The sequence below is a fragment of the Musca autumnalis genome, unplaced genomic scaffold, assembly GCF_047663935.1.
Source record: "Musca autumnalis isolate F117 unplaced genomic scaffold, ASM4766393v1 scaffold_2, whole genome shotgun sequence".
Lineage (NCBI taxonomy): Eukaryota > Metazoa > Arthropoda > Insecta > Diptera > Muscidae > Musca > Musca autumnalis.
This window is the reverse complement of record NW_027411755.1, coordinates 192830237-192849974: the sequence shown is the minus strand read 5'-3', so window position 1 is coordinate 192849974 and position 19738 is coordinate 192830237.

The following is a 19738-nucleotide window of genomic DNA, read 5'->3' as shown; positions in this document are numbered from 1 at the left end:
GGGGCTATGGCAAACCCTGGACCTATGTTGACAAATTTTGGTGGAAAAGAGTTGTGTCCACTAAGATACTCAATTGTCAAATTGCAGATAGGTCGGTCAACAAATATAGCTGAATAGCTTAAAACATCCAAAACCGGGATGTACCGTTATATCCCAGCAAAAAATCGGATCCGTTAGTCATTGTGTAACCTATTACAAAGCGATGTAAACAAAAATAACTACTTATATTACCCCTTACTAAGTTATTAATACGGTGGCACTGAGCGTGTGTGTCCGACTACAAATCAGAGGATTGTGGCTGAGTACTTTTTGTTCAAGAAACAAAGAATAGTTGATGGTGCACATGCAAACGCTTAACCAACCCTTAATGTTCGTGTGTGTGGCCTAGTGTGTAGTGTGTTCGGCTACAAATCAGAAGTTCGCAAGATCAAATCCAGCAGGGGGCGAAACAAAAACATAAATTAAAAAATGAAATGTGTTGAAATTGAAACAATTCCACCTCAACTGTTCTAAAAATAGAATTTTTTGCTTATAGCTTATTTTTCAACTTCTAGTGGCCATGGAATAACTAGTAATTCTAATTCATTCTTGTTAAAGTAATGGGTTAGTAGGGGGATTTGTATTTAGTTACGGCTGCCAAAAATCCCTTATAAAACCCATTATTTTGGGAGGATTATTTTTGCTGGGATCGACCTATGTTGACAATATTCGGTGTAAAAGTTCTGTGACCACTTAGAACCTCAAATGCCAAATTACAGCTAGCAAAATGCTCAAAATACCCAAAATTGGGAATGTACCGTTATATGGGGGTTATAGGAAACCCTTGACCTATTTTGAGAATTTTTGGTGGATATGAGTTGTGCGAAATTTGGCAGGAAGAGAGCATACCCAATGATTGGAACCTCAGCCTACTATGTCCCGTACATAAGAAAGGAGACAAAACGGTTTGTGCAAATCACCGAGGTATAAGTCTCCTTCCCATCGCATATAAAGTGTTGTCGAGCATACTGTGTGAACGGTTAAAACCCATGGTCAATGAAATAATCGGGTCATACCAATGCGGTTTTAGCCCTGGTAAGTCGACAATTGACCAAATCTTCACACTGCGCCAAATATTGGAGAAGACCCACGAAAGACAGATTGTCACATACCACCTATTCGTCGACTATAAGGCCGCGTTCGACAGCCCAATTAGAACAAAGGTGTTTCAAGCTATGTCTGAGTTTGGCATCCCTGCAAAACTAATTCGACTATGCAGGATGCCATTGGCTGACACAAGATCAGCAGTTAAAATAGGAAAGAACCTCTCCGAGCCTTTCAACACAAAACGAGGTTTCAGACAAGGTGACAGTCTATCGTGTGACCTATTTAATATCCTACTGGAAAAGGTCATACTAGATGAGAATATATAGACGGTCAGAGAAAAAGCAGCACGATATACAAAAAAGATGTAATGTTGCTTACATACGCAGATGACATAGACATAATAGGTAGATCAGCGCGAGCCGTAACAGCCACCTTTGCAAATATGAAAAAGAGTCTGCCAAAGTGGGTCTGGCAGTCAACGGCGATAAGACGAAGTTTATGCTATCAACACGCAAGTCGTCCAGTAGACTCGGACCAACTGTGGATGTTGATAATTATAAATTTGAGATAGTAAATGACTTTATCTATCTCGGCACCGCCATAAATAAAACCAACAATATAAGCCTTGAAATAAAGAGAAGAATATTATTATATTAAAAGCAAAACCACCTCTCTTTAAACAAAACTTACACTTTACCGGACACTGATACTACCCGTTTTTATGTATGGATCTGAAACATGGGTACTTGCGAAAGCAGATGAGGCAGAACTTGGTGTGTTTGAGAGAAAAATTCTTCGAAAGATTTATGGACCAATATGCGTCGAAGGTGAATACCGAAAATCGGAAGGTATCGTTATATGGGGACCTATGTTGACAAATTTTTAGGTGAAGAAGTCTTGTGGCCACTAGGGACCTCAAATGTCAAATTACAGCTAGTTCGGTTAAAAAATATACCGAAAATCAGGAGGTGCCGTTTTATGGTGGCTGTCCCAAAACATAGACGATTTTTAGTGAAGGAGTTTCGTGCCCACCGAGAATCTAAATTGTCAAATTACAGCAAGTTTGGTTACAAAATGTGGCTAAAGTTCTCAAAATACCGAAAATCGAAAAGTACCATTATATGAGGGCTATATCAAAACATGGACCTATGTTGACTACTTTTGTGTGGAAGTTTCGTGACTACAGAGAACCCCAAATGTCAAATTACATCTAGTTCGGTTAACAATTTTAGCTAAAACCCTCAAAATACCGAAAATCGGGAGGAACCGTTAAATGGGGGCTATATCAAAATATGGACCTATGTTGACAATTTTTGTTGGAGAAGTTTTGTTACTGCAGGGAACTTCAAATGTCAAACTACAGCTAGTTCGGTTAACAAATGTAGCTAAAAACCTCAAAAAAAAAAATGAAACGAAAATCGGGAGGTACCTCTCGTATAAAAATATAGCGCTCTAGAGTAATTTTTTGAACGCCAGAGTGATTACAACATACAGACATCGCTAGATTGTCTCAGAATTTTATAGTATATAGTATTTTATAGGGTGTTAAATGATTATTTCAAACGGAAAAAAACGTAATATACCCTCCATACTATGGTGGAGGGTATACAAATCCAAGTTCGGTTGTTGTCTTGAAGCATACATTTTGCAACTTCTACAGACGCATCCATAAAGTCTGGGGGACAGGTGAGTGGGTTTAGGTTGACAGTTAAATATATATATAGCGTATCGTGCGGCCCCAGTCCTGCTATCAAGTCGCACCGTCTGAATCTTAATTGAGCTAAAACCTTTCGTGTTTGCTTTGGCACCCGGGAAATCTTCGCTTCATCATGAAGATGGTACTCTGTTGCAGGGCGGCAGTCTGGTAGGTTTTTTTCCACTGCATAGTGCTAACATTTGCATACAGCACTGGCGCGGGATAGCATATCACAGATCAACCTTTTGTTGGCGTACTGTGCATTTTCCGGACTCCATGCTGATGTTGAGCAACTGTAAAACAGCTTCTCATAAAGGGGAAGAGTAATGCCTCTAGGATCTTCACTTATGGCGACAGGAGGGAAATCGGACTGTAAGATTTGCATTCGGTGACATCAATACATTGCGGGTGATGTTATAAAGGCGGGTGGTCTGTAATGAAGATGAAGGGAGGAAGGTGGTAGGTGCTGCGTTTGTTTGCTCTTAAAAATCTTCAAAAAATCTACACTTGGTGGCTCCTCTGTTTGTTACAAAAACCGTTAACCAAGCCTCGTAGGGTGCTCCTAAAAGCCTTTTAAATAATCCAATTAAGGTTGCCTCTTTTATTGTTCCCAAAAATCCAAAGTATATGAATTCTTTGGTTGCTCCTAAAAATCTTAAAAAATTTGGGCCCTTGAACACTTCGGTTGCTCCTAAAAATTACAAAAAAAGAAAAAAATCAGGAGCAGTGGTCTCTTTGGTTGCTCCTAAAAATCTTTAAAAAATCCACGCTTTTTGGCCTCTCTTTAAAAAATCGAAGTTTGGTGGCCTTTGATTGCTCCTAAAACATTTTTAAAACTCTACGTAGGGTGGCCCCTTTGATTGTTTCCAAAAATCTTTAAAAATCCACGTGGAGTGGCCTTTTTGATTGCTCCTAAAATATTTAAAAACTCCACGTGGGTTGGCCTCTTTCGTTGTTCCTAAACATCTTTAAAAAATCCACGAGGATTGGCCTCTTTCATTGCTCCTTAACATCTTTAAAAATCTACGAGGGTTGGTCCATTTGATTGGTTCTGGAAATCTTTAAAAATCTCACGAGGGGTTGACCTTTGGATTTTCCTAATATTTTAGTTGACATCTTTGGTTGCTCCTAAACTCTTAAAAAATACACTTGGGGTGGCCTCTTAGGTTGCCCCTAAAATATTTTAAAAATCCGCAAAGGGTGGCCTCTTTGGTTGCTCTTAAAAATCCTTTAAAAATTTTCGTGGGATGGCCTCTTTGATAGCTCCTAAACATTTTTAAAAAATCTACGTGGCGCTTTGGTTGCTCCTAAAAATCTTTAAAAAAATCCAGCTTTTTTACCTATTTGGTTGCTTTAAAATCTTAAAGAAATACCTATGGTTGGCCTCTTCGGTTGCTCTTAAAATCCTTAAAAACGCGTTTGTTAACCTCTTGTTGCTCCTAAAATATTTTAAAAACTAGCAAAGGGTGGCCTCTTTGGTTGCTACTAAAAACCTCTAAAAATCCACGTCATGTGGCCTCCTTGGTTGATCCTAAAAATCTTTAAAAAATCCATGTTGGGTGGCCTCTTTGATTGCTCCTAAAAATCTTTAAAAAATCCAGGTTGGTTGCTCCTAAAAACCTCTAAAAAGCCACGCGGGGTGGCCCCTTTGGTTGATCCTAAAAATCTTTAAAAAATCCATGTTGGGTGGCCTCTTTGATTGCTCCTAAAAATCTTTAAAAAAATCCATGTTGGTGGCCTCTTTGGTTGCTCTAAAAAACCTCTAAAAATCCACGTGGGGTGGCCCCTTTGGTTGATCCTAAAATCTTTAAAAATCCATGTTTTTTGGCACCTTTGATTGCTCCTAAAAATCTTTAAGAATTCCACGTTTCTTGACCACTTTGGTTAATCTTAAAAATCTTAAAAAAAATTCCAAGTCTGTTGTCCTTTTTGGTTGCTTAAAAAATCCACGATTGTTGACTTCTTTGGTTGCTTCTAAAAATCTTTTCTTTTAAAAAAATCCATGTTTGTGGCATCGTTGGTTGCTCCTAAAAATCCAAATGGGGCGGACTTTGTAATTGCTTCTAAAAATCTTTAAAAAAATCCATTTGAGGTGGCCTCTTTGGTTGATCGTAAAATTATTTTAAAAATCTACGAGACGTGGTCACTTCGTTTGCTCCTAAAAGTTAAAAAAAACCTACGATTGTTGACCTTTTTGGTTGATCTTAAAAATCTTAAAAAAAATCACTTGGTTTCTCCTAAAAATCCCCCTCCTAAAAATCTTTAAAAATACACGTTTGTTAGCCTATTTAGTTACTCCTAAAAATCTATAACAAAATCCAGATGGGATGGACTCTTAGGTTGCTCTTACATTTTTTTTAAATCCAGGGGCTGGCCTTTTGGTTGCTCTTAAAAATATGTTAAAAATCCAAAGGGGTGGCTGCTCCTAAATATCTTTAAGAAAATCCACGTTTCTTGACCTCTTTGGTTGAACCTAAAAATCGTTATAAGACCGATTGATGGTCTCTTTGGTTGCTCCTAAAAATTTCAGATAAATCCTTTTCGGTTGCTCCTAGAAATCTTTAAAAATCAAAGTTTCCCGACAGTGTAAGTTTTTCTTACAAATCTTTCAAAATAGCATAACAACAAATCTCCACCGAAAAAAGAAAAACCAACAAGGAAATTGCCCTCCTTATCCTCAAAATCTTTGTTGAACAGAGTTGATTAGCTTTTAATCTGTGGACGATTAAAAAGTGATACCTCCTTTGCACTTAAGATGTAATGCACGATTTTCATTTAATTCCACCTCTTAATTGAAGGACGTACAATAGAAGAACAAGACGACGAAGTAGAAGATGATAACAATGAAGATACTGGGAGGGAACATAAAGATTAAATCGCAATTTTTATCAAAACATACAATTAGTTTTTAACCTCTATTAACTTTTCATCTTCTTTCGCCAACATTGTTGAACATCTATGTAGGTGTGTGTATGTATGCGTTGACTAATCTTCAATGTAAACTGATTCGTTTTTGTTTTTGACTTCTGCATTGCTTTCCTTTTTTGGAAAGGATTGCATTGTGATTAAAACGATGAAAGTTTAGAATTACAAAATAAGACCCGAAATTATGGAGATGTGTGTGTCACCATATTCAAATTTATTAATACAAAAATCAAATTGTGCGTATAAGTGTTGTCGTTATGTATATGTGAGGGGGTGTTAAAACTACCTATGTGAATATTTCATTATTTTCTTGCATATCTTTTTGAAAAATGCTTTATTTTCCACATTTGTAACCACTGTTTCCAACATTGGACTCCCGCATTAACGCATACAATGAACTACAAAACACACAAAAAAAAGCTTAATGGCCTTGTATTTTCTCTCCATTTCGTTCGGGTTTTTTTGCTGTTGAACGCCTGGTTTGTTTGACTGAACCCTTTTTTCTTGGACGTCTAGTAATCATTATGGCATTCTTTTCTATGATACCTCCTTTAGTTTTTCCTTCACATTTTTTTTTCGCCATTACTTCGTCATTTAATATTCATGGTCTTCAGTTTCTTGTTTTTTAAGCGTAAGTAAGCATATCGCGGATTTTTTTCGCATTCAGCTTTAGTGAACAAATATTTTTGTGAAATGAACATGATGAGGGAAATCTCATCATCATTTTAGAAAAGACAACTACTACAAAAATGTCAGCAATGTAATATGCTTGGAATAGAAGAATATGATGAAGACGTAGAGAAAAAAGAGTTTTTTTTAGACAAAAAACTAAAAAAAGGAAAACAAACAATGTTGAACCAAACTAAATAAAGAGAGAAGAAATCACATAAAATTCATGAATGGTCTATTATGTTTAGCCAAGCAGGTAAAAGTTCAAATAACGGAATGGAGGGAGTATCGTCGCTTAATAATGCGGTGGTATGATCAGACTGTAATAAATGCAGAATTTTTAAAGGTTTTTAGGAACAACTAATGAGGCCACCAGAAGTGGATTTTTTAAAGATTTTGTAGGGGCAACCAAAGAGGCCACCAAACCTGGAATTTTAAAGTATTTTTAGGAGCAACCAAAGAAGTTATCAAATGCGATTTTTTAAAGATTTTTGGGAGCAAACGTTGATTTTTTAAAGAGCAACCAAAGAGGCCTCCACTCGAGGCTTTTTTTTTAAGATTTTTAGGAGTAACCAAAAAGGCCACCAAACTTTGATTTTTTAATGAGCAATCAAAGAGGACTCTCCACTCGTGGATTTTTAAAGATTTGTAGGAGCAACTAAACAGACCACCAAACTTGGATTTTTATAGACTCTTAGAGTCAAACAAAGAAGCCACCAATAATTGTTTTTAGAAGATTTTTAGGACCAACAAAAACGCCATCAAAAGAGGATTTTTTAAAGATTTTTTATTAGCAACCAAAGGTCCACCAAAAGTGGATTTTTCAAAGATTTTTAGAAGCAGCCAAAGAGACCATCAAACGTTCCTATTTTTAACGATTTCAGGAGCAACTAAAGATGCCATCAAACATAGATCTTTTATAGATTTTTAGAGGCAGCCAAAAAGGCCACCGAAATTTGTTTTTTAGAAGATTTTTAGGAGGAACCAAAGAGGCCACCAAACATGAATTTGTTAATGGTTTTTAGTAGAAACTAAAAAGGCAACCATACTTTGATTTTTTTAAAGATTTTTTAGGAGCAACAAAAAGGTCACCAAACGTGGGGCAACCAGAGGTACCACCAAAAGTAGATTTTTAATGATTTTTAGGATAAACAAAATAATTTTAGAAGCAAACAAAGAGGCCACAAAACGTGCATTTTAAAGATTGGGAGCAAGCAAAGAGGACACCAAACGTTGATTTTTTAAAGAGCAACCAAAGAGGCCTCCATTCGAGACTTTTTTTAAGATTTTTAGGAGTAACCAAAAAGGCCACCATCGTTGATTTTTTAACGATTTTAAGGACCAACCAAAGAGGCCTCAAAGCGTAGATTTTTTGAAGATTTTTAGCAACAACCTAAGAGGCCACAAAACGTGGATTTTCAACGATTTTTAGGAGCAGCCAAAGAGACCACCAAATGTTGATATTTTTAATGATTTTAGGAGCAACTAACGTTGAATTTTTTAAGATTTTGGGAGGAACAAAAGAGACCACCAAACGTGGATTTTTTTTTAAAGATTTTTGTATGCAAACAATGAGACCACAAAAAATTGATTTTTTAGAAGATTTTTAGTAGAAACTAAATTGAAACTTTTACAGATTTTTAGGAGCAACCCAAAAGGCCAACAAATGTGGACATCTTAAAGATTTTTTGGAACAAATAAAGAAGCCATCAAACGTGGATATTTTTAAAGGAGCAACCAAAGAGACCATCAATTGTGGATTTATATAACGATTTTAGGAGCAACAAGTAAAAAGTCGTTAAGTTCGGCCGGGCCGAACTTTTTATACCCTCCACCATAAAATAGTCTTAATTAAAATGGAATAATAAGGGTCCTTTCACAATTTTAGGTGGAAAAACTTTTCGACAATGGATAGACTCCTACTGCCTCCCACTATTGCTTAAATTACACTGTGAACACACATGTTGGGGCAGAGATATTTCCTTTTGAAGATGAAAGCCCTTGGTGTGTGTATATTAAAAACCCCGAAGGACAGATGCGCCGTGAGTCGAACTTCCGCGTTATGGCGTGATGAAGTTTTTGCAAGAGACCCTGTAAGCCACCATTAATTAGCATTATATCTTTGTTTGTTGTTTTTGTAGAGCACTTAAGCAAAAGTGAACAAAGATATAACGCTAATTCCTGATGGTCCACAGGGTCTCTAACAAAAATTTCATCACGCCATAACGCGGAAGTTCGACTCACGGCAGATCTGTCCTCCGGGGTTCATAATATACTCACCAAGGCCTTTTTTCCCCAAGAGGAATCTTCTGTGCCCCAGACTTTCACCTCCATTTTGTTGCACATTGTTATCTAATCTAATCTAAAAAAAATGTGTTCAGCTAGGTGAAAGGTACCACCTACGGGGTTATATCAAAGAGTCAACATATCTTTAAATTTTTTTGTCGAAAAGTTTTATAGCTGCAGGGAACTTCAAGAGTCAAATTGAGGGTAGTTTCATCAAAACAATGTAGACCCTCAAAAATGGACCCATGTTGACGAATTTTAGTGAAGAAATTTCGTGACCACTGAAAATTCCCGAAAATCGGGAGGTACAGTTACATGGGGGGATATACCAAAACATGGACCTATATAAAATTCTCAAAATACCGATCATTACAGCTAGTTCGGTTAAAAATTGCAGCTAATAATTCTCAAAATACCGAAAATCGGGAGATACCGTTATATGGGGACTATACCAAAACATGGACCTATGTTGACGATGTTTTATGACCACTGAGAACGTCAAATGTCAAATTACAGCTATTTCGGTTAAAAACTGTAGCTATAATTCTCAAAATACCGAAAATCGGGAGGTACCGTTATATGGGGGCTATACCAAAACATGGACCTATGTTGACGATGTTTGGTGGAGATATTTCATGACCACTGAGAACTTCAAATGGCAAATTACAGCTCGTTCGGTTAAAAATTGTAGCTAAAAATCTCAAAATACCGAAAATCGGGAGGTACCGATATATGGGGGCTATACCAAAACATGGACCTATGTTGACGATGTTTCGTGGAGATATTTCATAACCATTGAGAACCTCAAATGTCAAATTGCAGATAGTTCGGTTAAAAATTGTGGCTAAAATTCTCAAAATACCGAAAATCGGGAGGTACCGTTATATGGGGACTATACCAAAACATGGACCTATGCCCATATCCTTTGGGATATAAGTTTGTTGATCACTAGGAACCCTAAGTGCCAAATTATAGCTAATTCGGTCTGCAAATGTGGCGAATAACGTCAAAATACTTCAAATCCGGAGGTACCGTTATATGGGGGCTATACCAAAAAGTGGACCGATATAGCCCATCTTCGAACTTGACCTGCCTATGGAGAAAATACCCTCGTGTGCAAAATTTCAGCACTCTATCTCAATTATTGCGGACGCTAGAGTGATTACAACAGACGGACAGACGGACGGACAGACGGATATGGCTAGATCGTCTTAGAATTTTATCCTGATCAAGAATATATATACTTTGTAGGGTCGCAAATGATTAGTTCGATGTGTTACAAACGGAATGACAAACTTAATATACCCTCCATACTATGGTGGAGGGTATAAAAAAGACGCCATCAAACGTGGAATTTTTAAAGATTTTAGGAGCAAACGAAGTGGTCATCAAATGTGCATTTTTTAACGATTTTTACGCGACATATTAAAAATTTAGGAGCCACTAAAAAAGCCTCCAAACAATCAAACAGGCCTGCACTCGTGGATTTTTATAGATTTTTAGGAGCAACCAAAGAGTCCATCGAACTTGGATTTTTTAAAGATTTTTAGAGGCAACCAAAGAGGCCACAAAGTTTTATTTTTTAGAAGCAACCAACAAAGATACCATAAAACGTGGATTTGTCAAACATTTTTAGGAGCAATCAAAGATACCCACAAACGTGGATTTGTAAACAATTTTTAGGAGCAACCCAAGAGGCTACCAAACGTGGATTTTTTAAAACTTTTAGGACCAATCAATGAAACCAACAAAGGTGGATCTTTCTAAGATTTCTAGGAGCAACCAAAAAGACCAACAAACGTGGATTTTTAAATGTTTTTAAGAGCAACGAAAGCGAACACCAAACACGAATTTTTAAACATTTTTAGCAAGCGACCAAAGAGGCTACAAAGCAACGATTTTTTAAAGACTTTTAGCGGCAATCAAAGAGGTCACAAAGCGAAGTTTTTTATAAAGATTTCAGCGACATCCACAAACGTGGATTTTTTAAAGATTTTTTGAAGCAACCAAAGAGGCCACTAAATGTCGACTTTTTAAATAATTTTAGTGGTGACCAAAGAGGCCACAAAGCGTAGATTTTTTAAAAATTTTTTGCGGCAACCAAAGAGGCCACAAAGCGTGGATTTTTTAAAGATTTTTAGCAGCAACTAAAGAGGCCACAAACGTGGATTTTTTAGAGATTTTTAGAAGCAACCAAAGATGCCATCAAACATGGATTTTTTAAATGGTTTTATTTAGCTCACCCCGTTTGTTTTATTTATTATTTATTCTTGGGTCAAATTTAGTAATTCAAATTTCACCCTCTTCCTGTCAACCGATTAATCTGAAATTTTGTATACACTTTGGTGACAATACAATTATGTTTATTCATTATCATTATAAATTCAAGATGGCCGCCGCTACGAAATGGCGGATAACGTAGGTTTTATCAATTCCATCAATATGGGTATCAAATGAAAGGGCTCAACAAGCACAATACAATATACTATAAAAAATTGAAATCCAAGATGGCGGGCGCTACAAAAATGGCGGATAACGTAGGTTTTATCAATCCCATCAATATGGGTACCAAATGAAAGGGCTCAACAAGCAGAATACAATATACTATAAAAAATTGAAATCCAAGATGGCGGCCGCTACAAAATGGCGGATAACATAGGTTTTATCAATCCCATCAATATGGGTATCAAATGAAAGTGCTCAACCAGTAGAATACAATGTACTATATAAAATTAAAATCCGAGACAGTCGTCATTTGACTGCGAAAGCAATCGAACGTCTGCGCTTCTAAGTGAGAGTTTGTTTCATAACTAACAATTCAATTAGTTCAATAACCAAAGCCATGAATTTCGATCTCGACAAAAATAAGATATTCAAAAACATTACCATTGGACCAAAGTTCCTTTTAATGTCTAGAATAAATAGTGAAGATACATTAAAAAATGTTTCTCCCTTTTTAATTAAAAAAGTGATAGACAGTGTTTGTGGTGAAGTAGACTCGTGCAAAAAACTCCGTAACGGCGAGTTACTCATAAAAACAAAAAATGCAACGCAAGCTACCAAATTGATCCAATTGATTTCTCTTAATAACGAAATAAGAGTTGAAGTCAAAGAACATACCAGCCATAATCTCAGCAAAGGTGTCATATACAACAATGATTTAAGGGGTATTTCTGAAGAAGAAATTCTAAGGGAATTGAAACCTCAATCGGTTGTTGAAGTTCAAAAAATATTAAAAAAAGTGGACGATAATTTGGTCGAAACTGGCCTCATAATACTCACGTTTTCATCATTAAATCCACCAGAAAACATAAATATAGGGTACGAAAAAACCGACATTCGCCCATATATACCCTTACCATTAAGATGCCGCCACTGTTTTCGTTTTGGTCACCTTACAAAAATGTGCAAAAATAATAAACTTTGCATAAATTGTGGAGAAGAAGAACATCTAAATGACGATGAGCTTTGTGATAAAACAATGATATGTGTAAATTGTTTTGAAGAAAATCGGAGTGAAGTCAATCACTCTGTGCTAAATAAGAAATGCCCAGTATTTATAAAATTCAAAGAAATACAAACAATAAAAACCATCGATAAAGTAGACAATAAAACTGCAATTGCCAAGTATAAACAACGTCATCCAAGTGATGACTCTTTTTCTAAAGTTATACGCAAGGTCGTTAAATACGACGATTTACCAGAGAATGAAACAAAAAAGAAAACATTAGACAAAAAAGATCAACAAAAGTCAAACGAACTTCCAACAACAAGTGCTAACGCCAAAAAAACAACAACGGTTAATATTCTCCCGAAAACCATATCAAAACGCACGAGAAGTGAATTGAAAAATAAAGCAGCTGTTTTCAAAACCAACAAAAAACCGTGTATTAACAATACTGAGAGCGAAGAACCGGACAGCGATATATAAACACCTGATACATATTTCTCATCATACTTTCTCTCCTTGTATATTCTCTCATTGTTATTCTCTCACTTTTTATTTTATATAGTTTGCTCTTAATTTTTTTCTCTTCCTTGTAAATAATGGATCTAAAGATTTTACAGTGGAATATTAAAGGTTATTGTAATAATTACAATGAGCTTCAAAATTTAATAAAAAACACCAACCTAAAATAATATCATTACAAGAAACACATTTCAAAACACCCAAAAATATCCCTATACCAATTAATTTCTGTATTTATTACTCAAATAACTCTGCTGTTTTGATTCACAATTCTATTCAGCACGAATATATCGGCAGCCTTAATAATATGGATTCTGTCATTGTTAAAATTATATCTAAATCGACGTTTTATTTCTATTCTACTTATCTAAACCCATCAAGGACATTTAATATTAGAGACCTTGAAAATCTTTTCTCATCTCAATATCCTATGGTTATAACAGGAGACATGAATAGTTGGCATCCATTATGGGGCTCCAAAAACAACAATCCTAGAGGAAAAATACTCGCCAAATTTATAACACAATCTAACTTAATGATCTTAAACGACGGCTCCCCAACTCACTTCTCAACGCACAAAACCTTTACCCACATAGATATCACTTTAGTTTCCTCTATTTTATCACTACATGCAGATTGTAAAATTGAAAGTGACTTATATGGTAGCGACCACTTTCCAATTATTACAACTCTATTCCAAGAAAATAATTTTATAAGAGAATATCGTCTCAAACCATTATTTAATACAAATAAAGCTTACTGGGATAATTTTAAATTACTATCAGACAAAATTAGTTCTGAAAAGCCACTTAGTACCAACATTAACAAAGAAACTGCAAACATACAGAAAATCATTCTTCAATCTGCAAATGAATGCATTCCTCAACATAAAATCCCTTCTAACAAACATTTTGTGCCTTGGTGGAACAATAAACTTGATGACCTCAAGAGACAAAGAAACCATCTTCTTAACAAATTCAGAAGAAATATCACGAACGACAATCTTATTAAATACCGCAAAATAAATGCTCTCTACAGGAGAGAACTCAAACGCTCAAAGAAATTATCAGTAGAAATGTTCACATCTGAAATAAACAATTCTAGCCCAACAGGAAAAATTTGGAGTAATATTCGCAGATTCTGTGGAATGAAACTTAAAACATCTATACATTGTATCTCTGATGCCAATGGTAACACAATTACCAATCCGTCAGATATTGCTAATGCCTTTTGCAGTTCTTGGTCTGAATCATCACAAGACAGTTTTTTTCCAGATGAATTCCAATCATCTAAGAAAATGTATGTGGAAAGTCCCACAGCTTTAGCCCCAACCAAAATCGCTGATACTATAGAACAAGACTTAAGCCCTTTGGAACTCAAGGTCGCTCTTAATCAGCTTAAGGGAAAAACTCCAGGTATAGACAGAATAAACTACGAAATGATCAGGAATCTGGGTTCTAATAGTAAAACACGTTTATTGTCACTTTACAATAACATTTTTAATTCGTACATTCCGCAAATTTACAAAAATAGCCTTATTATTCCCATTCCCAAACCTAATGCTGATAAAACATCCTTGATATCTTATCGACCCATATCTTTGAATGTTTGTTGCTCCAAAATTCTTGACAAAATTATTGCTAAAAGATTGTGGTGGTTTATTACCACTAACAAACTTATTAGCCCTTTTCAATTTGGCTTCAAACAAGGTAGGTCTATAGCTGACCCACTCATTTTCTTAGATTATCACGTAAACAGCTCTTTGAAAAATAATAAACATATTTCGATACTATCTCTAGATTTCTCGAAAGCATTTGAAAAGATCGGCTTGCATGCCATACTTTGTCAACTACAAGAATGGAGTATAGGACCAAAAATACATAATTATATCAGAAACTACATGATAAATAGAAAAATAAACGTCAGAGTCAACTCTTACCTCTCAGAAACGAGAAATCTTTATAATGGCATACCTCAAGGGTCGCCACTTTCGGTTGTTTTATTCATAATATCATACAACAAACTTACTCAAATACTGGATCTTCACAAAGAAATTAGATACGTAGCTTATGCGGATGACTTTGTAATAATAAAAAACTTATCTGATAAAAACCCAACATCTATTAACATGGGCAATATTTTGCCTGAAATTGGGAGATGGTGCTCATTTTCTGGAGCGCAACTGTCTTTAGAAAAATGCAAGCATCTACATATATGCCGAAAACGAAGTTGTTCTCCTAATTTGGTCTGTGAAAATAGTACAATTCCATCTGTAGAAAAGTTGAAAATTCTCGGATTAACAATTAACTATAAATATAATTGGAATTCACATATTGACGAATTATTAATTTCTCTACAAAACAAACTTAATATAGTTAAATGTTTATCCAACAACAAGTTTCAGTGTAACACATTTACACTAATTTCCATTATTACCTCCATCATTATTTCAAAAATAAACTACGGAATTTTTCTATACGGATATACTGCTAAATCTAATTTAAACAGGATTAAAACCATATATAACTCAGCAGTGCGAATTGCTCTAGGAGCACATCGCACAACAAGAATAAGCAATATGTTATTTGAAGCCAACTTATTGACTATTGAAAATTATAGAGAAATCGCCACAGCACGACTTTCCAAAACAATATTGCTGAATGATAATTCCCCAGTTGTCAAATTATTAAAAAGCTCAATCAAAACAAAAAAATTCTTTAAATTTGATTCAGCTCTTAAAAGAATAAAAAACTATTGCGATAAATTTAATATCCCTCACAGCCGCACGGCTCCAGTAACTAATAAACCTTTTTGGATCTCAAACTCATTTTTAATTAATACCTCTCTTCGCAAGTATCCGAAGGATAATACTCTATCAGAAATTTACGTACAGGAATTTCGTAATATCCAAGAAAAATACAAACATTACAAATTTGTTTATACCGATGGATCCAAATCCAACAACTTTATTAGCTACAGTATTGTAATGAATAATGAAATCCTCAAATTATCGCTTTTACCAGATTATTCTTCAATTTTTTCTGCTGAAATAATAGCGATTTATGAAGCTGTAAAATTAACTAAAAATTTAAGTGGGAAGTTTGTAATTGCATCGGATTCATTATCAGCATTAGACTGTATAAAAAATCCTTATAACCAAAACATCTATGCATCCTTGATCAGGGAAAACATCAATCATCAAAAACAAACATTATTATGGGTACCAGGACACTCAGAAATAAAAGGAAATGAGTTTGCAGATTTGGTCGCAAAGGAAGCTATCAATTATCCTCTTACATGTACTGAAAATATACTTTGGACTGATATTAAAAAATATATCAATAAAGAATTTTCCCATGATAAACTTCTCAGTTGGAGCAATACATCCGACTGGTATAAGTTTATAAATAATAAAAAATCAATATTAAAACTTATCTCCAACAAGAAAATACCCTTTCAAGAAACGATCAAATAAAAATCATTCGCTTAAGGTTAGGACATTGCCGTGCAACGCATGATCATGTCATAAACAAAGACATCAAAAAAGAATGCACATTCTGTAACTCTAACATTATTGACATGAACCACTATTTACTAAACTGCCAATATATTAAGAGATATACTAACTCAATTTTTCCCAATAATAACTTATTGGATATTTTACGAAACCCCGTAAATACAGCTCAAAAACAAAATATAATAACATTATTAAAACAGTGCAACCTTTACAATTCCATATAAATTAATTGACTTATTAAAATTAAAATAAATTATAACTCACAAAAAATGTATATTCTTTATATAATATATAAAAATTTATGTATATTCATACTATATATAGCTTAAGGCCTCAGTAGCCAGAGCTTATCCAAATTATTATATTTATAATATATTATAGATATAATTGTAAATAAATAAATAAAATCCGAGATGGCGGCCTCTACAAAATGGCGGATAACTTAGGTTTTATCAATCCCATCAACATGGGTATCAAATGAAAGGTCTCAACTAGTAGAATACAATTTACTATGCATAACTGAAATCAAAGATGGCCGCCGCTACCAAATGGCTGATAACAATTTTTTTATCAATCCAATATGGGTATCAAATAAAAGGGCTTGACAAGAAGAATACAGTGCAACGTACAACCTCAATATTTAAGATGGGCGCAGCCACTAAATGGCGTATAATTAAGATTTAAATTTAGAAATTGAATCTGTAATCTAGGTATCTGATTAATCCAGCCTGAATCCACCACCCAAGTCAAGATTTTTTATCGTGTTAAGGACTGTGTGGCGTTAGGGTGGCTAAAAATGATACGTCGTTAGCGTGGTGTACCAAGTTAAGGTGAAAGGTTAAAACGCGCCGAGAACTGTATGGCATTAGGGTGGATAAAAATGATATGTCGTTAGCGTTTTCAACTCAAGACTCAGGCGCATCTTGTTGTACATAGCCTTGCCCCTTTATTGGATCCATTACTCGTCGGAACAAAATGGTAAAAAATATAAAAAAATCAAACACAAATAAAACAGAAACTGCAACACAACGTAAACGAAGGCTTCAAAAGCGATACAATACATAAAATGCAGGGCAGCACTGTGGATCACGCAGTCGTATACTTAGGTGCGAAACTGTTTGAAGAAGGTCAAGCCTACGTGGCTCTTAGTAGAGTAAGATCAGGGACTACGTATACAGGAGTTGGACTGCAATATACTAACGGGCAAGAAACCTTGCAATAATGAAGCACTAAATGAATTAAACAGAATGCGAAATAAAAACTAAAAACTAGAAAATAAAAATAGGTAAAAAACTTTTTAAGTTAAACGGTTTTATGTTAAACATACATTGCAATGTTTAAGATAAATGTACTAAAAACCAAAAAATAATAAAATAGATACAGTCGTGGGAATTATAAACATATGCATAGACTAGACTAAAATAAAACCGTGGGGCACGTCAATTGTCTACAAATTATCGACTTAATGTGCGATAAAAGAATCGTTTAATTCGTCTTTAGGCAGTTGGCCCGCAGACGGTGAGGAAATTACTTACTATTTTCTTGCTCATGGAAATTCCAATAGTTATACACTCCATGTAAATAAAAGAGATGTTTCAACTAGTTTATCGTTCGACATTCACACTGCTGGCTGGCGAGGAATCGTTTCACTGCTCGTAGTTTGTCTTTAATCGACAAAGTACTACTCGCTCACCACTATAAAACCCTAAAACTCGCTTATAATCGAGCTTGTTTCCACATTCTAGCCCTACATATCACACGTCCATCATTGTCGGTTGAACAACTGCCTAATTATAGTGTAACATTACAAAACAAACATTTTAATCAACGATTGTAGACAATTGACGTGCCCTACGGTTTTATTTTAGTCTAGTCTATGCATATGTTTATAATTCCCACGACTGTATCTATTTTATTATTTTTTGGTTTTTAGTACATTTATCTTAAACATTGCAATGTATGTATAAAATAAAACCGTTTAACTTAAAAAGTTTGTTTTACCTATTTTTATTTTTAAATATTTATAGAAGCAACCAAAGATCCGATTAAACATTGATTTTTTTTTAAATACTTTTATGAGCAACAAAAGAGGAGTTTTAAAAACTTTTAGAGCAACCAAAAAGACCACAAAACGTGAATTTTTTAAAGATTTTTAGCAGCGATCAAAGAAGTCACAAAGCGTGGATTTTTTAACGATTTTTAGCAGCGACTTAAGAGGCCACAAAGCCTGGATTTTTTAAGAATTTTTAGCAGCAACCAAAGAGGCCACAAAGCAAAGATTTTTTTTAAAGATTTTAGCAGTATCCACAAACTTGGACTTTTTACAGATTTTTAGAAGTAACCAAAGAGGCCACTGAATGTCGACTTTTGAAATAATTTTAGAAGCAAACAAAGAGGCCACAAGGCGTAGATTTTTTAAAGACTTTTAGCGGCAACCAAAGAGGCCACAAAGCTTAAATTTTTCAAAGATTTTTAGCGGCAACCAAAGAGACAACAAAGCGTGGATTTTGTAAAGATTTTTAGAAGCAACCATAGAAGCCATCAAACATTGATTTTTTAAATATTTTTAGAAGCAACCAAAGATGATTTTTTAAAAAATTTAAGAGCAACCAAAGTTCCACCAAACTTGGATTTTTTATTGATTTTTGGGACTAACCAAAAAGGCCAACACACGTAGATTTTTTTAAAGATTTTTAGAAGCAACCAAAGATGCCATCAAACATGGATTATTTAAATATTTTTAGAAGCAACCAAAGATACAATTAAACATTGATTTAATTACTTTTATGAGCAACAAAAGAGGAGTTTTAAAAAGTTTAAGAGCAACTAAAAAAGGCTAAAAAACTTGTCTTTTTAAACATTTTTAGAAGCAACCAAAGAGGCCACTAAACGTAGATTTTTTTTAAAGATTTCTAGGATCAACCAAAGAGGTCACCAAATGTGGATTTAGTAATGATTTGTAGGAGCAACCACAAGGCCCAACAAACGTGGATTTTTTGGAATCAGCCCTAATTTAGCCCTTTTTTACACTTGCCATGCATTTTCTCCCATACCCCTCAAATTTTCTGCAAACAAATTATGACCACACAATCAAATGCTCGTGCAAAGGAAGACAAGACTATTTTACTAATACCATCAAAATCCTGACATCTAACATCAACATCATTATCTTCGTTACCGTAAACCCGATAGCAGGAAAAACAGTTTTCCAGAAAAACAAAGAGGGGACCAAAAAAGACAACAAAGCAATAATTAAAAGGGCAACCTTGATGGAAAAGGATGGAATTCTTACGAAAGCCAAGACCCAGATTAAACGAAAAAATACGCTAAAGACAAGTAAGCAAAATGTGGTTTAGACAGCGATAATACATACACTCTACGTGGTCCATGTTCTCTATTCTGTATAAACAATTTTTTGTTGGCGATTATTGTTCGGCATTTCCACATTACTGCGAACCAGGATGCCGTTCTTCAATGCTTTAATGTTTGTTTGCGTATTAGGCGTATAGTTATCGTACTTTCGGCGTTACGTTAAGACGACTGTGATCTATCGGAGTTCCTGGATATTGTGTTCAAAATTTAGTTAAAG